This window comes from Pinus tabuliformis, chromosome 3_2 (genome assembly GCF_031772625.1).
Source record: "Pinus tabuliformis cultivar Carrire ecotype Pingquan chromosome 3_2, CPIR1, whole genome shotgun sequence".
NCBI classification, from domain to species: Eukaryota; Viridiplantae; Streptophyta; class Pinopsida; order Pinales; family Pinaceae; genus Pinus; species Pinus tabuliformis.
In genome coordinates, this window is record NC_142302.1 from 885,506,400 (window position 1) to 885,529,422 (window position 23,023).

Consider the following 23,023-nt stretch of genomic DNA (forward strand, 5'->3'; position numbering starts at 1 on the left):
TCCAAAGCAGAGAAGAACTATTCCACCACCGAGCGTGAGGGGTTAGTGATGGTGTACACACTCCAAAAGTACCAACACTATTTACTCGGAGGACATTTCAAGATGTATACCGACCATTTCGCGTTGAAATACCTAGTCAATAAGCCTGTGTTGGGGGGGCGCATATGTAGGTGGCTCTTATTGTTCCAGGAATATGATTTTGAGGTCATAGTCAAGCCGAGATGCCTGAACGCAGGACCAGATCACTTGTCACGAATTGAGACGGGCGAGGAACCCACTAATTTGGAGGAGGGACTACCTGATGCATAGCTCTTTGTGGTGCGCATCGCGGATGGGCACTTCGAAGATATAATCCATTTTCTGACAACAGGGACGGCGCCAAAGGAATATTCTGTCCAACAGAAGAAGGAATTGGTGGTGCGCATGGTGGATTTTTCTGTCATCACGGGGCACCTATATAAAATGGGAAATGATGAGATATTGTGAAGATACATACCTGAATTCGAACGAAGCCAGATCCTCGTGGAAGCACATGGGGGTGCTGCAAGAGGACACTATGTAGGATGCGTGACCACACAGAATATTCTTCGTGCAGGGTTATGGTGGCCAACCCTGCACCAGGATTTGAAAGCACACTGTAAGGACTGCAATATATGTCAAAGGACTGGGAAACCATTGTGGAGGGACGAGATGCTGTTAAACCCACAAATGACACTGCAGCCATTTGAGAAATGGGCAATCGAGTTTGTGGGACCGATCAAACCTCAGGGAAAGATGGGCACACACTACATCATCACCACGACGAAGTACCTGACACAATGGGCAGAACCACAGTTGGTCAAAGATTGCATGACCACCACGGCTGCGAAGTTTTTGTTCAAAAACGTGTTGACCCGATTTGGTTGTCCGAAAATCTTAATGAGTGATCACAAAACACATTTCCTTAATGAAACCATCAGCGCGCTCACAAAAGAGTTCCAGGTGTATCATCAAAAAAGTACACTGTACCACCCACAAGCTAATGGGACAGTAGAGGCATTCAACAAAATATTGGAGACTGCGCTGACCAAAGTGTGCAACACGCAGCGAAACGATTGGGACCTGCGCATACCTGTCGTGCTATGGGCTTACAGGACAATGTGCAAGAAATTGATGGGCCAGACACCTTTGGGGTTAGTTTATGGCGTGGAAGCCGTCATGCCAATGGAATATATCGTACCTAGTCTATGAATAGCAGCGCTTGCAGGCATGACGGACCGCGAAGCTCTGGAAGAAAGGCTCGCACAATTAGAAGAACTCTAGGAAGAATGGTTTTTGACTAGATTTCATGAGCAGGTACAAAAGCAGCGTGAAAAATCATGGCACGACCGCCATATCAAGTTGTGCACCTTCAAGGTAAATGACTTAGTGTTGTTGTATGATAGTAAGTTTGAAAATTTTCCAGGAAAATTCAGAATGCGCTGGCTGGAACCATACGTGGTTAAGGAGGTCACAGACGGAGGCGCAGTCCAGCTAGTCAAACTAAATGGAGAACCCTTCCCAGCCAAAGTAAACAACAACCACTTGAAGCCCTACACGAGTGGGCCGGCTATCTGACTAACCAGCCAAAGCATAGTCTTCATGACCCAAGGAGCCAGACAAGGGCGCGGGACTATAAACATACTTAGCGAATGCTGGTACAGATGTAAAGACACAATTCAAACACAGAGGAACGAATGCAGCAGGATCAGCAAGCAGCAACTCAGTGCGCGGTAGACATCAGGGTTTTACGGGAACAGTTGGAGGGACTCCGTACCAAGATCGTCGCGCCAACAGAGTGACTTGAGGGTGAGTCATGATGTTTGTTTTAAGAGCCTATTGGGCATGGAATCCCCCCACAGCATGGTTTGGGGTTCAAAGCCCAAGTTTTGAGTAACATCATTGTAAAAACTCCACGAATTGTGGGCGCAGAGCGCGAATCGTATGTTAGAGTCATAGGGTCATCTGCCCTAAGTTTTAAATATAGTGTCGGCCTACCCATGGTCCGCGGACCATGGGATTGTATAAATAGAGCGAGGCTCTAAGTTGTAAAGTAGTAAAGAAGTTAGAGAACGAATGGATGGAGTCTGAAAGATAGTGAGCATAGAGAAAGAGTCTAGTGTCTTGGGTCATAGTAGTAGGAAGAGGCTTTGCAGTTGAGTGCACAGATGCCTAGTAGCGTTCGCAGCTGAGTGCGTGGACCCCTGCAGCTAAGTGCGTAAGGCAGAGTCGAGTCTGTAACCAAGGAAGAAGAATAATAAAGAGAAGTTTTATCTGAATTTCATCTATCCGTTCTTATGTTATTACATGTCTGATATCAAGAGAAATTATACCATTTATTTACCACGCAATTTTGTATGAACGATAAATATTGTTGAGTATAAGTGAAAGAATACAGATAAGATAAGTTAATCCACTAATATTGGGTTTCTAGTAAGGGTTTGGGTAACAGCACTATTCAGGCCCCGAGTAGGGCTGCGTGAAGGCAGCATCACCGGCTGTGAGGTAATGATAAGTGTGCGTAGCGACATGCATACAAGATCAAACCGCGAACCACTTGGAACCCATCAAACATCCCTAGGGTGTGGAAACCTAGTTCTTGCACCCTCCCATACTACTTCAGGTGAGACCTCAGTGCGCACTCTACGGACTGTTGCCGAAAGGGACAGTAGTACCGGGATTTCTTTGGCTAAATCATCTCTGAACCTGGGTTAGGCCCCAACAAGCCAACAGACACGATTTGGATGTCTGAAGATCTTGATGAACGATCGTGGTACACACTTCCTGAACGAGATGATTAGCGCACTAACGGAGGAATTTCAGGTGTACCGTCAAAAGAGCACACCTTATCACCCACAGGCTAATGGGATAGTAGAATCGTTCAACAAAGTACTGGAAACCACGCTAACCAAGGTATGCAATATGTAGTGAAGTGATTGGGACCTACACATACCTGCAGTGTTATGGGATTATCAGATGACATGCAAGAAGTTGATGAGACAGACACCTTTTAGGCTTGTCTATGGAGTGGAAGCCATAATGCCTATGGAATACATCATGCCTAGTCTACGCATAGCAGCACTCATAGGTATGACAGATCGCGGAGCCCTGGAGGAGAGGCTCGCATAGTTGGATGAGCTCAAAGAAGAACAATGTTTGGCTGGATTTCACTAGCAAGTCCAAAAGCAACATGAAAAGGGATGGCATGACCGGGATATTAAGCTGCGCACCTTTAAGGTGAATGATTTGGTGCTGTTGTATGATAGTAAGTTTAAAAATTTCCAGGGAAATTCAGAATGCATTGGCTGGGCCGTATGTTATTAAGGAGATTACCAATGGTGGCGCGGTCCAACTGGTTAAGTTAAATGGAGATCTCTTCCTAGGAAAAGTGAATGGCAGTCGTTTGAAGCCATACACAGGTGGCCCGACCATCTTACTAGTCGACAGAAGCACAGTCTTAGTGCTCCAGGAAGCTGAAAGACGGCATAAGACTATAAAATACTCTGCTTGGGAACTGCGCGATGATAGGAATGCGCATAGTAACGAAGTGTCACAGGGTCCACGACAGTGTGAGGACAGTTGCACTAGGAAGCGGGTCGGCCGGAAAGTGACCATTAAAGTCACTTTTCATGATTTGATGGTTGGTTTCAGGCCAAATGGAGCGGGCGGTAGGCATTTAAGGCAAAGTTTATGGGCTAGCTTCTTGAAAATCTTCCACCAATCTAGAATTAATGGACCTAATGTTGGGGGAACAATCGAATTCAAATTCAAAAGGTGCTATAAATTACAAGTGGTTGTCTAGCAAACAACACTTGGAAATTTGAGAACTGAGTTGTTGCGTGCTCAAGTATTCATGAACCGAGACTTATTCGAGACTCTGAAAGTGAATTCGTTGTTTGAGCAACTACCCAAGACACTGAAAGAACTGTGGAATAGCACTATGTCAGCACCCAAAGAAGCCATGGACACAAGAGTAGTGACAGCCGAGGAAGCCGCATAGGAAATTGCGGAAGTGGAAGCCCCAGAGAGTGCCAGAATAATCGTTGAGGTCCCTAAATCACCGCGCATGCCGAGACCTAAGAAGGCCATGATCCCAGTGTGCGTCTCACCCCGAAATCCGCTGAGGACCAAGCTCACATTGGAGGAAAAGGGGAAGGCCATTAATCTTGAGGTCGATGAGGAGGAAGAGTTTGAAGAAATCTTGGTGGAGGAGGAGGAGGAGATGGAAGTCGAAACCCAGGGTGCAGACCCTATGACACGATTACTCGAATATTTTCCACCACGAAAGGGTAAAGCCAAGGTTCCAAAGGATATAGATGAGAGCAAGAGCTCTCTACAAACTCCGCTGCTCCCAAATGATATTGTGTTTGAGGGAGTGCACTTGGGACGCATTCCCGTGTTGAAATTTGAAGATTGGGACCTTGTGGACCATGAGAAGTTCCCGCATTTAGCGATTGCGAAGCTAATGTGCCAAAAGATAGACATTCCAACTGGAATTATTGAATTAGAGTCGCGCAAATGGCTTAGAGGCATAAAGAAAGCAGGGTTGCTAAACCTGCACAGGGTGTCGCATTACCACCACGCCCCAGTGACCATTTTTTTCATCAGGCAACTTCTCTGCTTGGTGCATGATGGGTGCTTGTGGCTGGACAAGCCCATCCCCATCACAAACCATCTGATTCACCGGATTACACAACTCCCTTGCTCAGGGGAGGATCCAGCAAACATTTCAGAGGGAAAAGGTGGTGAGTTGGCCCTCGCAGAGGCAATGAAAAAGAAATTTAAATTGGAGAAGAAGAAGAGAGGGTATGCCATCTCCAGCATCAACAACCCTGCAGTCAAGGTCACGACACATATATTGGCAGGGAGGTGTTGCAAAAGTGTTGCGCAGATGAGGTTCCCGTGCCAGTGTTTGCACTAGCAAGGCAATGTGCAAAAGGGGTCCAGTTCAACTGGGCGAACTATCTATGCGGTGAGTTCCTTGTGAACTACCACGAGGCACAGGAGTAGGGAAAAGCGTTTCATTACGCATGGCTCCTGTTTTTATAGTACTAGTGGCATGGGCGTTGCCCAAAGATAGCCAGTTCCCGTCGATCGTGTAGGACCTCCCAGAGGCAGCGAAGTACGCTTCGTTGTGGGCAACCAGGGATGCACAGCGGATCAGAGAGAGCAAGATATTTTGGGTGCTAATGGAAATGAACATCAGGATGGGGATCAATCGCAAGCCGCGGTTATCGCCCACTATCTACAACAGTTTGCAGAGCTTTGCAGAGTTCAAAGTCGACTTCCACCATGTCTTCATCAGGGCACAAAAGGACCCTATGAAGACGTGGCATGATTTACCGTACTTTGCGACTAAAGATGTGATATTCGCAGTCCTTGAGCCTTGGCCGCCGAAGTGACATGCTCTAGCTGACTCCGCAGTGGAAGCTGAGAAGTCCGCTGCACATCGGAATAAGGAAGAGACAAAAATTCGGATGGCACAGCTAGCGAAAAAGTGCATGAGAGAAGAAGCAGCGGTTAAGGCCCAGGTGGCACGCGACACTGTACAGTTGGCGGAGCAACAGAAAACAACAGAAGAAGAGCATGAAGAATAGAAGTCACCTTTGCCCGAACCGGAGACAGACACAGAACAAGGTGGTGTAGACCCACAGAAGACGTCCACCCAACTCAAACGTCTGCGACCACAAGAGCAGGTATGGTCGTGAAGGAAAACAAAGGCCTCGAAGACTTTGTTTGACCCAATCACCCTCATTGAGGGGGATTTACATGATATCGGCGAAACGGTGAGGGATGTCACCGCGGAGGCCCTCCAGTAGTTTGAGGAACAACACTAGTTGGTATTGGGGGCTCTCCAGACACAAATACAAGAGTTGCAGGTGCACACTCCACAGGCTAGCATAGTGTCCACCAACCTCACAGTTGGCACTTCAGCTGCCGAGGAAATGTTGCACGCCAAGGTGACCAACACAATAGTGCTACCAGATGGAGCACTCATTACAGAGAATGAGGCTGACAAGCCTATGGTCAGCAGTTTGAAAGGGGTCGGATTAAACATGGCTATGCTCCCTTAGGAGATGCTCTATCTCTTGCAGGATGGAGTCACCGTAGAACTTCGGGCCAGGGAGAGTCGCGCTCTACAGGTAATGAGTGAGCAGCACATCAACATTGAGCAGTTGAGCCTGCAGCGCAACGAGGCAGTGGAGCAGAACAAACAAATAATGCAGGTTGTGGAGGAAGCCTGCCAAATGGTCCCGGAGTTGGCCATTCAAGTAGAGGAACCGGTGGAGGCACACGTCCAAAAGTTAGCCATAGGGATGCACGACGCAAGAGCAGAAATGGCCAGGGTTCAACTGGAGCTAAACCTTTAGATATCAGAACTACAGTTGAAGGCCTAGTCTTCAACTCCGTGAGAGGTCAGAGAACAGCATACCACCGTGGTCACAACAACAATCGCGGTGGTTGACAGTGCAGTGACAAACTGCATGAAGTTGTTTGAACAATCGTTCGAGGTCCTAACTGCCCTGCAGGAGGACCCGAACATAGAGCACCTAGAGCCAGAGGTGCACGAGCTACAACAGAAATACGATGAGGTAAAAGGGACCACACAGACAATTGCCCTTACACAAAGCCTTACAAGGATGCAGCAAGCAAAGGCGCTCAAGGAACAGGTGGATGTCACTCGACATAAGGAGGCAGTCTTGAAAGCATGCCTACAACCATGGATCAACGAAGCTTATACAGTTACAGCCTCAATTGAAGCAAAGCTCGCGCAACTGCAAGCAACTGAGGAGAGGATTCAGGGTAGCAGTTCAACAACAGCGATCACCGAACAGTGCGTAGAGGAAGTTCAGCAAGAAGCCACTCAGTGCACTGCCGAACTTGCAAAAATCCAACAGAACTGGGAGGTCTTCGCACTAAGATCTCCGCACCTAAAGAGTGACTCGAGGGCAAGTCATAATGTTTGTTTTGGGGGCCTGTTGGGCGTGGGATCCCCCAAGGGCAGTTTTGGGGCTCAGAGCCCAGAATTTGGTCCAATTTTGTAATTACAATGTAAAGACTTCGCATTTTGTGGGCACAGAGCGCATAGTTGTAAAAGAGTCATAGGGTTGTCTTCCCTTATTTTGATAATGTAATGTCGGCTGTAGAAGATCTACCCATGGTCCACGGACCATGGGATTGTATAAATAGAGCGAAGCTCTAAGTAGTTAGATCAATCAATCGATGGATCAAGGAAATAAATGACAAAGAGTTGAGTCATATCTGGGTAAGTCTAAGTTTTGGGTTGTAGCATAGGTAGACGCTCTGCAGCTGAGTGCGCAGAGGCCTAGTAGCCCGCAGCTAAGTGTGTGGACCCCTGCAGCTGAGTGCGCAGGGTGAGTCGAGTCTGTAATCATTTGGAAGTATTAATAAAGAGAAGTTTCTATCATTTCTACGTCTTTATTTCTTGTTTATGCATCTGTTATATTGGGTATGAATTCCACTTCTAATGATTATATGATGTGTGAATGTGTATAACTGTATTGGTTAAGTGAACGCAAGTTAGAATATATGTTTACCTGAAGATAATTAAGATGCGTTACTAAGATAATTAAGATACTTAGTCTAGTTTGGGAAATAGCGCAGTTCGTTGCCCTAGCAGCGCGAAAGGACTTCAGCCCCTGGTTAGGGCTACGTGAAAGCCGATTGTAACACTTCGCGAAGGTACTGAAGGGTGGAACAGAGCGTGAAGAAACCTGCACGAAGGCAGGTATAGTTGGAATAAACCAACATCACAACCATCTCAAGGGTGCGGAAACTTGGTTCCAGCATCCCCCCATACTGCTTCGGGTGAGACTTCAGTCCGCGCTCCGCGGGCTGATGTTGAAAGGGCCAGTAGTGTAGGGATTTGTTTGGCTAATTAACTCTGAACCTAGGTCAGGCCCACATAAGCCAACAACCCCAAGATTAATATTGTTAACCCTAGTCATCCACTATAAGGCGCCATGGTCAAACATGGTCATCTACTATGGTTTAGTATATGTCACTTATCGATAGATCATAATTCATGAAGTAAGTATGGTTTACCATGGTAGTCATGTTGACTACTATTGACTATGATTCCCATGTTCACTATAGTTGACATGTCAAAAATAGTCAACCATAGTTAACATGTGTTAATGTATAAATATTATAAAACCAAACATATTAAGCCACATTTATCGCTTGGGTTTACAATATTAATCCCTTTGGTTTTTAATATTAATACCCTGGTCTTATATTAATATTTCATTGGGCTTATAATATTAATAATCCCTTGGGTTTATTGATCTACTTAGGCTTATAATATTAATTCATTGGTTTTATTAATAATAATAATCCCTTGAGTTATTAATACCTTGGGTTTTTAATATTAATCCCTTGGCTTTATAATATCAATAATCCATTTTTTTTTTATTAATCCTAGGTTTACAATATTACTCCCAAGGGTTTATACTATTAATCACTTTGGTTTGTAATCTTTATTATCCCTTGGTTTTGTGATATCAATAATCCCTTAGGTTTATAATATCATAAACCCATTGGGTTTATTAATGCCAAGGGTTTATAGTATTAATCCTTTGGGTTTATTAATCGCTTCAATTTAATTTTATTCCCTTTGGGTTTATAATCGATTGGGTTTATAATATTAATCTCTTGAGTTTAGTCCATGGGGTCTTGGATATACTATGATCGGGTGCACTGTTAAGACGCTCCTAGATGTTAAGTCACCAGTGCAATTTCCCACTCTATTGGGGTGTTATTCTTGGACATTACCATGATGCACCCTCACCACTACGGAACTTACAAAAAAAACAAATTTATAATATCTATAATCCCTTGAGTTTATCATATTATTAATAATAATAATAATAATAAGATGATAATTATTATCCTACTTTATAATATAATAATAATTATTATTTTTATAATATTATTATTATAATTATATATTTATTAATATCAATATCAATATCAATATTAAATTTATACTATTATTATTGTTATATCCTTATATCACCCACTTTTATCAATGTAGTTATGTATGAGATTGATGTATATTAACCAATTTCAATTTTGTTTTTGCGTTGAAATTTTATTTAATATAACAAAATTATATCCTTAATTATAAGGATAATTAATATCTTTATTTATAACTGTGTTCTAAATCTCCCAAAAACAAAGCTCATTGTTCATCAAATTAACTAAAATCCTTTCATAGAGCATTTTTACTTTACCCAATTTAATATATATGATTATTATTATGCATATCCCCTTCATGAGCTGGGCACGCAAATATATGTAAATGAAGAGAGAGAATCACGGAAAAAAGGATGCAAATTTTCAAATTTTCATTGCCCAAGTAAGCAATTTCATCCTGGTCACATAGTTTAGTAAGGTAAAACGTTTTAGAATCTGCCCACATGCATCGGGTTTGTACCGTGTTTGCAACTTTGCACTAGGAGGGGGAACTCGAGAGATTTTTGGGTGGTCTTCTCCCGACACTGTGTGGTTGTTCGTGGTGGTTAGTTTCTTTTGGAAGATTATCATTGGTTCTCCATCGACTCCTAAATAGATTTGGTCCTGGTCGGTGCACACGATGTTTTGATGGTTTGGGTATGTATGTAATTTCTCCCTGAACACACAAACTTTCGAACTGGGTTTTGGGAGTTGGGACTTATGGTTTTTGGTTTGTGAGTCGAGACATATGGTTTTTGAGGAATAGGCGAGGGAAAACTGGTCTTTGGTTTTTCCATTGCACTTGGGTTGTTGGTTAGGTGTCTAAATTTGAGAGATTTTTGAGCAGTTTTCTCCCGACATTGTGTGGTTATTTGGGGTGGTTAGTGTTTTTTTATGGCCCTGGAATTACGAGGAATGCTTCCTTTTCCTCTTCTTGAAGTGAATCACATTATATTGTCGTTTCTCTGTGCAATATATATACTGGTTCTTATTTGGGTGGAACATTCGTTTTCTCCTTGCTGGAACCCCAATGCAAGTCTGGAGAAACATTATTAACATGGATTTGGTGGGGGTATGATATCGAGTATGGGGTGCAATAGGATCCCAAGAATCTTCAGCGTTTGTGGAAAAAGTGCATAAATTATTTTATTATCTCGCGGCCCTTCAAAGACATTAGTATTAGGTGCTTTCATACGTGGTGGAGGATGGGTTGCTCATGTTGTTGTTGTTAGTATATTTGGTGGTTTCTGTGGCTCGTGGTTCTCTGTTCACTTTTTTTTTCTGGTGGGATGTCGCCACGTTGCGGCTCTAGAACGAGAGAGCACGGGTGTTGTTTTACATTAATGTTGGATGTTACGAGTGTCGGTGCTGGGTGTGTAAATCGGTGGGGGATTACACACATTAAAGGTGTATGTTACGGGTGGCAGTGTTAGATATCTCGATTGTGTAGTTTTGGAGGTAGAGTATATATAGGGGAGTTGCCTTTAGTGTGATTTTTTGGACTTTCCGATGCCAGAAATCAGCGAAAAATTTGAGGTGAAATATTTAGTTGTGTTATTTAAAATGGTTTTTTGACTCTATATATGGATTCAACACCCTGAGAAACCCCTAGGGCACTTCGATTGTGTAGGGGTTAACCATCAAACTTGTGATTTCAATAAATTATTGCCGGATTTTAGATAAATTAGACTAGAAAAACCCACCGGAAAAACTTCCAAAAAGTCGCACTAAAGACAACTCGATATACATGTGGTAACATCTTCCACATCCCTCAAGGACTCCTAACATTTTGGTTGAGGTTTGGTGGGATATTGCACGTTGCGGATCTAGGTTGTTTAATGCACGGGTCATCCTCAGGGTCAGACTTTAAAATTGAAGCGTGTTTGCCTTTTTTTCTCATTTTTAGTTGTAAAATAAGCTAGATTTAAAATAAAGATGCCATAGTTAACTTGCAAATAATTTAGGAAAATGTCAAAATGATGGGCTAATAAGAAAATCAGAAGTTTGAAAATATATATATATATGAGAGGCTGGCACTGCGATATCTAGTGTCGCTGATTCTTAAGGGTGGTATTTTGAAAATAAATTTTATTAAAATGCTTTAATGTGCACCACGTGAGTGGTTGGTTGACGAGTTATTGGCAGGTACGCTCTCAATTATTCATCCACACTGCGCAAGTTTAAAATATTTTGGACAAAAACCCAAAATGACAAGATACTTGCCTTATCAAATTTCCGAAATAACTCCTAAAATAATTCCCACAGGTAGTCACGACCACGGTTGGAATTTGGATTTTTTTTTCCCTTGTCATACAATTTATTTTTTTACGTTTTGGGTCCTTATGCTTCCTTCTAGTCAAGAAACGTTATGTTTAAAATTATGCCCTTCTTCAAGAGTGATGCTTTAATAATAAATTAACTCTTCACTAATAAATGCTTAATCAAAAAATTACCCTTCCATAACATAACTATGTTAAAAAATTTCACATATTTAACATAAGGGAAAAATAAAATAACTTTTATATACTTTTTGAATATGTTACAATCTTAAAGTTAAAAAATAAAAATATGAAATAATAATAATAATAATAAAATAATTTTTAATTTTTTTTTTTTTTAAACATTTAATAAATGTTGTATTTTTAAATAAATAACCACACATTGAATATTAAATAGTGAAATAGTTTACATTTCTCACTTTGAAGTGTATATGAGTGGGGAATGAGATTTTTCGTCTATTTGTAATAGTGTAATTTTATTAATCACTCAAATTACATTTTGGTAATATATGATATATGCTCTATTCAATAAATATGATCAAAATGCTACTTGAGTAATCATTATTGTTAATTGGATTTCTTTGTTTAGATGAATGTTCATTAGAAATATACTTACTATAAAATAGATAAACTGTCTATAAAATAGATAAACTGTCTATGAATCTATATACATATATGTTCTTGATGATTAATGGCACCAAAATGCCTAAATACTCTTTCCAAGCTTCCCCGTCTACAAATTTTCAAAAACTTAATTATTTACTTCGCATACCATCTGTTACCTTCTGGTTATGTCATTTCATTTTCAAATAGAAACATATCAGCATAGCATGTTATAATGCATTATGTGCATTTGGAAAGATCAACAAGATTGGTCTTTTCATTTCTTCAAGTAATCTGGAGATCAATTGATTATGGGCATCATTCAAACTTTATTTTGTCTATTTCTAGAAGGTCAAGTTAAATGGGTTGATGGATATGTATGTGATAATGGTTTTGTTGCCAAGATAATCTGGAAGTTAATGAGACTTAGTTTTTCTATTTTTAGCTACCAAGATCGTATTTTTATGGATCTAGATATGAACAAGTTGTTTCTATTTAAATTGTTGTTGTGTAATGAAAAAATATAGAAGTTGTGCGCGAGTGGTGAAAGGATGGCTAGTTAAATGTAAATTAGACCATGGAAAGAGTAGATGAGAGCGAGTCTCTGCATAATTGTATGTACAATATTTAATTGTTGTATGTACAATATTTTGATTGAAAGAAATGGAAGCATTCTTAAGCTCGTAATTGAGCTGAGAGGCTCATCCTACAACCCATTATGATGTGTAAGCCTGTACGTTCATCATCAAAGTTGAAATTTTTCTCATGTTGGTTCAAATAAAATTTTTAAAAAATATAAAAATATAAAAAATTAAATAACTATACAAAACATTTAAATTATGTCGGCTCTTAAAAAAATTTGCATGTGAAGAAATTGGATCTCTCTTGGCTCATGTTAGATCATTATTTAAAATGGATCTATGATGGTTGTATTTGTCTGTGCATCTAAATGAATATGACCTTAATCTGGGTAAAATTGTCCAAACATCAATTAGTGAAATTTAGGGTGGTATTTGAGACTACATTTCGATTAATTAAGAATCTATTGTGTGAGGAAGCTTTGAGACAAATCAAGGTGAATTAGTATAAATAATTCTGGGCATGCATCTATATTTTGTGTATCTATTTTTCTTGCAAAGTGAAGGATTCATATCAAGTAGAGAAGCCTGTGGAGAATCGAAGCTTATGGATATATTGATCTGAGGAATAAAATTATGAAATACTGGCCTGTGTTGGCATTAACAAAAGGCAACATTCAGATTATCTTTCAAGATTGATTCTATAGTAGTTGTATAAGTTTATTGAACAAAATTTATAAAGATTAATAAAAGGAGCATTGAGTGAAATGGTTTATTGCAGTGATCATAGGGAACGCTAGAATGTTGGTAGATTTAATAGCCTACCAGCACTATGGCTGATTGACTAGTGATCCATGTACCTGCTTGACTAGTGATCCATGTACCATGACAATTTCTAGTTGAGTTGGGAAATAGACACTAAACCCCACAATGCACATGGTTTGGCTTTACCTTGGCTTTACCTATCTAGATTCCCCATAGTTTGAATTCAACGAGAGCATATAAACTTCAGTTTTGACAAATCAGATCTAAAGCTTTTAGAATTGAAATGAAATTTTTGGTAGGTTTTAATCCACACTATCAGATCTGTATCTAAATCAACAATTTTTCCTTGCTGGGAGATATTTCTCAAGTGGGCATGTTTGTTATCAAACCCTCTATCATTTATTCCCTCAACCTCGTGCTAGCATCTATCAAAACATGGCATTCAACATTCATCCCTTCAACCCAATCAAAAGGCGATCCATAACACCAACAAAGTTTCCCCCTCCGCAGATCAATTGAGCAACTTCTTCCATCATCAGTTTTCAGATTGTACGCTTGACCACAGGGAATTAGTTTTCCAACAATGCAAACTTTGACAACCCTTCCCTAAACCCAAACAACAACTCGAATTCCTTAGCATTTCACCAGAGCTGGGCGTCGCCTTTAATCTAGTGATTGGGGCAACACAGTTTCCTCAATATCTAGTTGCCTTATCACCATAGCTGGCACCTACTCTCAACAGTTGAATGATACCCTCTAATCTGGCACTATTTCCAACCATGCTGGGCACATCCCCTTGGGAGATTCAGGTTAAAATCTGACTGGGATGCAACGCAGCATAAGCGCCTTCGTTAGAACCTCTCAGGATGATTTGCAGAGGTTTATCGAACACAAGACAAGAATCTATTTATGGGCACCCCATCAAGCACAGATAACACATACCCACTGTTATTCAATGGTCCAACATTGATGTTGATCAAGTGGTTATCTATTCTGAATCCCAATCCATAAGAAAACTTAAGTCTGCAACTCTGATCATGTACTGGTAACTAGTGGCAAGTGGTAGCTAGAAAATAATGTAAAAATAAATGGGTGTAATGACGTTTTAAGAAAAAATTTAACCGTCAAAAAAACGTGTTCAACCGTTCCAAGCACGTCAGGAAATACAGGCATTCAGAAATTTCAAATGTCAAATACAAGCAAAATGCCTTATGACGGTCAAATTTCCCATCAAATTCCATCTCTGGTCGCGACTCGCCACGACATTGGAGTTCTAAAATTCTTAGGTTTGACAATGTTATAGCAGAAGGCAAGTACATGGAGTCAAAATTGCACAAGCGAAGCTAAACTAGGTATCCCGCCATATCCCACTGTGGCCATGATGTCTTTTGAATGGGTTAACATGAAATTGTCGAGGCTTTTGTTACTGCAAATGATAACAGTAATTAGTTACCTCTTTCTGACCTCTATTATTCATTGACACACTATTCACATCTAGATCTAGTTGTTAGTGTTTAATCTTCGTGAAGCTAAACTAAGTATCCCGCCATATCCCACTATAACCATGCCATCTTTTGAATGGGTTGACATCAGATTGTCGAGGCTTCTGCTGCTGCAGCTGATAACAATAATTAGTTACCTCTTTCCGACCTCTATTATTCATTCACGCACTGTTCACATCTAGATCCAGTTATTGGTGTTTAATCGTCAGTATTTTGTTACTATGGCATGCCCTGCACCAAGCATTACTCCAGGAACGAAGTTGGTATTGTCCAGTAACATTTTGATATTTTGCAGCCTGCTAAGTATGTGCACAAATACTTAGCACAAACACAGTGGCTACTTCACATGATAAGAGTTTATACATTCTGTTACGTGCATTTGTTAACACAAAATTTAATGAATTTTATAAAGGTCCATTGAAGAGTTTAGAAATATATCAAACATGTTGGTCTAAATATATCAAACATGTTGGTCTAACATTTGAGTATATTGCTTCTGAAATGAAAGAGGGGCCTTCTGCCTTAACACGGGTATTGATATTCTTTTTCTTAATCTCCATTCTTGATTTTCCCAATTGGGTTTAAATTTGATATTTTCATTTCATCATGCTTATCCACTAATTTTTCACCTCAACGTTTCTCCTCGTTTCTCCTCAATTTTGTTTGACAGATTTAGAAAATCCAAAAAGTCACACTAAAAACGACTCCATCTTATTTTGTTTTGCAGTGCCTATTACCCTACTGTGCCTCCTTACGATGGAGGGATTTTTCGAAATATCAGTTTTGATAATGAAATCGATCGCTGGAATAGTTTCGTGGCATAAGCATAGCACTATGCATATAAAGAGTCATGATAGTGGCAACAAATGCCTTGTGGCATCAAATCAACATAGATATTTCATCCGTCTTTCAAACTTTGGAAACAAGATGTGGAGTATAGTCTCTTAGGTAATGTCAAGTATAGTCTTTAATGTTTTTGGTTGTATCATGTGTGCGAAAGACTTTCGATAATATAATATGTTTTTGTTTTTGTTTTGATTGAAAATGAAAGAATTTGTTTTTTTATTGAAAAAATAAATAAATGAAAAATTGAAATTTATTTTTGGTAATTTCAAGTTGTTTTTTACTTTAATCTCTTCCATATTCAATTGCATTTACTTGAGGATTTACAATAGTACACAATTTTTTTCTTTTATGTAAGAGAAATTATGAATATAATTTGTAAAACTTAAATAAAACCGGTAAAAGTAAATATAGAAAATCATGTGAAAAGTAATTTAAAAATAAAATTGTCATAAACAAATTCCATGATAGATAAAGGGACCCGTCATATTTAACCCCTGCTCGAGGGTATTACATCTCTGTATATCTAACCTGTCTATAGTCGTTCTGTTTCATTACTTGAGGGTGACGACGGTTGCTCTCATCGGGTATACTTTCCGTGGGTATTACACATTTACTTCAGGTGCGTTGTACCTTTTGAGGATCTCTAATTCCTGACATCCATTGGTTGTCATACATTATTGGCACGAGGTTTTTTAATTTCCATATAAAGGCTTTTGGTGATTTGGTGGGTATGATATTTGGTCACATTTATGGGTTTTCTTGGATGGTAGGTTTGTTTGCTGCTCCTTAGGTAGTGCGGAGGTGGTGTTGGTTTTTTTTGACAGCGATGGGTTAGGTATTTGTTAAAAAAAACTTATTACTCCTGTATGAGGAGTTGGCTAAAATTAGAGAGTCAGTTAACTAAGTGTTGAGTGTTGAGTGTGGAGTGTTGAAGTGTTGAGTCAAGTCGACTTTTAGTGTGTGGTTGCATGTCAAGATATCTTAGGCGAGTCGCTAGTCAAAAAGGTTTAAATACCCTTCACCGGGTCCATTGTAATCATCAAGTTTTTTGTGTGATCAATAGAAGAGCTGCCGCTCATGTGTTTTGTGTGAAATTTTTGTTTTGGCCCTCTTGCTTTCCAACAAATTGATATTGGAGTGAGGTTACAAAGAGCTACGGAGAACATATTAGTAGCAGTATGTTTGAGAGGAGAAAAATTTATATTTTCTCGTGGTTAGTGCGATAACGCACCTTGTAGGTTATACACAGAGTGTTATAACGCACATCGGCATTAGTAAACAGCGTGTTACAAGAGGTGAACTTACCAAGATTTGGCAACCCATGATTTCCTTTTGACATTGGTAGTGTTAGAGGACTAACGCAGGTTATTATTGTCGTGAGCAGCGTTACACGCAAATGTATTCAACTCCAAACGCGTTAGCATGGAAAATTCAGCAAATGGTATCAGATCGAGGTTACAAAGAGTGAGGGAGAGCGGATTAGCAATAATCCATGAGAAATTTTCTATTGTTTGAGCTATAATGCACCTTATAGTGTTATTCGTGGCGTTATAACACTCGTATGCTTAGCATAGTGTCATGTTAGAGGACTAACGCGAATTGACTTTGGATTTCGTGGCGTTAGAGGACTAATGCGGGAGTTCGTCCCAGTGGAGGGCATTAGCACACGAACTTATTTACTCCACAACGCGTTAGTGTTGGATGTCATAAAATACATTTTCAAAAGGATTTGTTCACGTGGAGTACTTTAAACTCACGTGGATTACTTTAAGCTCACGTGGAGTACCTTTCAAATATTTTTTTAAAAAGAGTGTAGTCAAGATCCGAAGCTTATATAATGTAAAGGTTTGTTTGAGAGACTTTGAATTATTTTTTTTAATTAAATTTTTTATAAAGGTATGAGTGTGAGTGATTTATGAAGTGTTTTTTTATATTAAAAAAGGGTTTTATTGAAAAGGGGTTTATAAAAAAAAAATAGCAAAAGAAGAATTTTTTTTAAGATAATTTTTTCGAGAAAGATGGTTTTCTCAACTTTCCAACTCCAGATCCTTTTGTTTACAGGGAAGATTATGATGTGTGGGCCATTAAGATGGCAATCACGTTGTAGGCACATGATGTTTGAAATTATGTCCAGATTGGGTCGTCAGAACCTAAGGATAAAGCAGAAGAACGAGCTCTCACTAATGCAGAGGGAGAACAATGGAAGAAGGACAAAAGGAAGAATGTACAAGTGTTGCAGATTATCTAGCAGGGAGTGGACTGAGCAGTGTTCCAAAAGGTTATGATCACGTCTTCAGCAAAGGAAGCATAGGATACTTTGGTGACAAACTATAAAGGTATGGCCAAAGTCAATATTGTTAAGTTGCAGAATACTAAGAGAGATTTTGAAAGTCTATAGATGAAGGTGACAGAGGAAATCGATTCTTTCATGAATCGGGTCATAACTGTCGTAAATCAGTTAAAGATTTATGGTGACGAAATTAAAGATCAAACAGTGGTTGAGAAGGTCCTCAGATATTTGTCTACAAAATTTGATGTTGTCATAGCAGCCATAGAAGAAGCCAAGGATTCGACATCATTAAAAATTGATGAGATGATGGGATCACTTCTATCGCATGAGGCAAGGATAGACAAAAATAAGGATTCCACTTTAGAAACCGCTTTCAAAATACAGGTTTCTATTTCAACAGACAGAGGTCGAGACAAAAGTAGATCGAGAGGCAGAGGACGAAGTGAAAGATATGGTGGTCAGAGAGATGGCCAAGAAGAGCATGAACATGAAAGTGGAAGCACCAATAGAAGCTTCAGATATAATCAAAGAGTTGACATATCAAAGGTGAGATTTTATTATTGCAATAAATTTGGTCACTATGCTCGTGATTGTAGGAAGAAGATAACTGATCAAGGGAACCAGAGAGCTAATGTCACTACAAAGAGCACAAACTCCATGTTCCTAGCTTTCCATACCATGCATGAACCTTTTGATAATGTGTGGCTATTGGACAGTGGTTGCAGTAACCACATGACAGGCAACAAGAATTTGGTTGCATATTTGGATCAATCTGTGAAAATAGAGGTAAAGTTGGGTACTAACAATACCGTGGATGTAGATGGAAAAGGTGTGGCCAACATTCTGACCAAGCAGGGGGAGCCAAAGAGAATCTCAGAGGTATATTATGTTTCTAGTCTAAAACATACTTTGATAAGTGTTGGTCAATTGACATAGAAGGGATAGAGAGTTATCTTTCAAGGTCAAGAATGTGTTATATATGACAAGCCCCCAAGCAAGAAGTTGATAGGCAAGATGCAAATGATGAGGAACAAACTATTTCCTCTAATTATGAATTACACCGATCGGGTCAGTTCTTTTATAGTTGCATGTTCTAATGATTATTGGTTATGGCACTTTTGATTTGGACACTTGCACTTTTTTGGTTTAAAATTGTTGCAGCAGAAACAGATGGTCAGAGGATTACCTCCCATCAAAGAACCTTCTAGTAATTGTGAATGTTTCATCTTGGGAAATCAAAACCATGAAAGTTTTCCAAAGGGATTTGCATACTGAGCAAAGCAACCTCTTGAGCTAGTGCATACAGACGTTTGTGGACCTATAAGGACATAGTTGATTGGTGCAAGTAGTTACTTCCTCACTTTCATTGATGCCTATAGCAAAAAGACTTGGGTTTACTTCTTGAAGTAGGAGTCTGAAACTTTTGCAAGGTTTAAAGAATTCAAAGCCTTAGCAGAGAACCAAAGTGATCGACAAATCAAGGTATTGAGGTTAGATCGTGGTGAATAATATGATTCAAAGGCATTCCATGATTACTGCAAACAACATGGAATCAGAAGAGAGTTTACAACTAGATACACACCATAGCAGAATGGTGTAGCAGAGAGAGAGAACAAAACCATTATGAATATGGAAAGAATCATGTTGAAAGGAATAAAATTGCCTAATGAGTATGGGGCATAAGCAATTGCATGTGCTATTTATGTGATCAACACATCTCCTACAAAGAGTGTGATGAACAAAGTACCAGAACAAGAATGGTCAGGTATGTCTTGCAGCATATCCCATCTCAGGGTATTTGGATGTGTAGTTTGTGCACGTGCCTAAGGAGTGAAGAGGAAAATTGGATGATGAAAGTGAAAAACACATATTTACTGGTTAAATTAAGCAATCAAAAGATTACAAATTGTATAACCTTGTCACAAAGAAAACCATAATTAGCAGAGATGTTGTGTTCAAAGAAAAAGATTCATGGAATGGAACTGTAGACAAAACATTTGATGCACAAGTACCACTAATGGAAGAAGATGATGTAGTAGAAAATGAGCAGCAAGAATCACAGGTGAAGACACCAAACAGAGACACCAACAAGGACTCCAATATTTTCAGAGCAGCATGGATCTTCAAGCAGATCAACAGATTGAGATTCTCCCAACAATCAATCAGGTGATGAATCAAGCAATGGTAAGAGGAACATGAGAAGTTTGAAAGATATTTATGATGATTTGGATGTTAGTTCAAATTTTGCGTTGTTGTCATTCCAACCTTCTTCATTTGAAGAAGCAATCAGAGATGAAAATTGGGTGCAAGCCATGGATGAAGAAATTGAAGCTATTGAAAAGAATGATACATGGGAATTGGTTGATTTGCGAAAGGACAAAAATCTCATTGGTGTAAAGTGGGTGTAAAAGGCAAAGTTGAATGAGAAATTTGAAATTGACAAATTTAAAGCTAGACTTGTAGCAAAAGGATTCTTGCAGCAACTGAGAATAGATTTTGGAAAAATGTTTGCTCTGGTAGCCAGATTGGATACTGTAAAAGAAGTTCTAGCCACAACAGCTTAGAACAAGTGGAAAGTATACCAGATGGATATGAAATTAGCCTTCTTGAATGGAATTCTAGAAGAAGAAATTTATGTGCAGCAGCCTCCAGGATATGAAGTTGAAGGTAAAGAATATAGAGTTTACAGGTTGAAGAAAACGCTCTATGGACTCAAGCAAGAACCTAGATCTTGGTATAGAAAAATCGACATCTACATGATTAAGAATTGATTTTGAATAAGAAACATTGAACCTACCTTGTACACAAAGGTAAATGACCATGGGAAATTTTCTATTTTTTGCTTATATTTTGATGACATGATTTTTACAAGTGATTTTGAGTTAGATGAATTTAAAGTAGCCATGGTGAAAGAATTTGAGATGACAGATCTTGGTCTCATGAAATATTTTCTTGGCATAAAAGTTGAGCAATTTGGAAAAGGAAATTTTTATTTGTCAAAATAAATATGCTAGAGATTTTCTGAAAATATTCAAGATGGAAAATTGCAAACTTGTCCCTACACCAGTTGCAACAGGTACAAAGTTAAGCAAGGATGATGAAGGATCAGATGTCAATCCAACTCTATTCAAAAGATTGGTTGGAAGCCTCATGCATCTCACAACTACAAGACCGAATATCATGCAAGGAGTGAGTTTGATTTCCAGATTTATGGAGATTCCAAAAGACACACATTGGAGTGCAGGAAAAATAATTTTGAGACACATAGCAGGAACTAGAGATTGTGGCATAATGTATGCAAGCACAAAAAAGAAGGATTTGATTGGATACATAGATAGTGATTTTGCAGGCAGTTTGGATGATAGGAATATCACTTCTAGTTTTGTGTTCCATCTTGGTTCAGGTGTGATTTCATGGGCATCTAAGAAGCAACCCATTGTGACACTTTTGTCAGCAGAAGAAGAATATGTAGCAGCAACATCAACAGCATGTCAAGCAATGTGGTTAAGAAGAGTATTTGATGGACCCAAGTAGAAACAACGAGGATCAACAACAATATATTATGGAAACAACTCAACGATTGCACTATCCAAGAATGGTGTGTTTCATCAAAAGAGCAATCATATTGATACTAAATATAACTTTATTAGAGAACTTGTGAGAAATGGAGAAGTTCACTTGAAGCCTTGTAAATCTAGTGATCAATTGGCTGATATATTTACGAAGTCATTAGCAAAATATGTGTTTGAGTTTCATAGAAGAAACTTGGCTATTGTAAGCCTAGTTGAGACATAGACCAACAGGAATGTTTGAGTTGTCATGAGTCATGTTTTAGTTTAGCAGTCCTAATTAAGGGGGAGTGTTAAAATAAGGTAATTACTCGCGCATGAGGAGTTGACTAAAATTAGAGAGTCAGTTAACTGAGTGTTGAGTGTTGAGTGTTGAAGTGTCGAGTCAAGTTGAATTAAGTGATAGACAACTTTTAGTCTGTGGTTGCATGTCAATATATTTTAGGCGATTCGCTAGTCAAAAAGGTTCAAATACCCTTCACCGAGTTCATTGTAATCATCAAGTTTTTTGTTTGATCAATAGAAGAGCTGCAGCTCATGTGTTTTGTGTGAAATTTATGTTTTGGTCACTCTGCCTTTCCAATAGTACTTACCTCCTAAGGTTTTTTTCGTTGCCATCCTTGGTGGAAGGTTATGGAGGGGTTTATTGACTCACTTGATGTGGACATATCCATTCAAGAGGCTTTCGTGTGTACCACACTGGATGCAGAACGAGACTGCGAGCAATGGGACCAATCTCAGGGTGATGAATCACCCATTGTGTATGGAGGGTATACATTTGCAGGCATAATAGTGTCCACTTGCAGATCCCTTTCCTGAGGCGGATCTATGACTTGGACATCAGTTTTCTAGCCCTTTGGACCATTGAGCAAGGCAAAAGAAAAACATAAAATGCGCTAAGGAACCAAAACTGTTGTGTTTTGGACATGATGTCTTGTGGGATATGGTGGTAAGTTTACAGAACCGGGCACTGGTAGGATGGTGGTTCTTCGTTGGAACACAGGAAATGGACATGGAGAGGTGGGTATCGGCTCAGTGGACGCCTATCTTGGGATACACCCCGAAAGTGAGAAAATTATTAAATCAGTGGTAGAACTTCCGTTTCTTGCATAAAGAGGATTCAAAGCGGATTTTAATGACCCCATGAGTTCGTGGATAGAGTTGTCATCAGCTTAGCAGATGGTACGTCGGGTTTAACCCACTTCTGGACACCCCAAATAATAACTATATTTAGGCCACACTCCCCAGATTTCCACTTGAGTTTTGGACCAAGCATGCCCTGGTGGAGATTGGGAATGCGGTTGGACGTTTTGTTTATGTGGATCCCCAGGTCTTGGGTGCTCGTGAAAAGAGGGTGGCATGTATTTTGGTTGAGGTTAATTATTTTGGGGGTCTTTTAGGGAGAATCGATTTGGAATGGGACACTTTGCACATCAGTCATAGGATTGATTATTGGGGCATTATGTTTTGTTGTTTGTTATGCCAGCATGATGAGCCCCAAAAATGGGTAATTATATGGGCTCATTCAGCCTCCTAATTTGAATTAATCCACCATTATCATTAGTTTATTGCATGTTTTTTATTATATTTATGC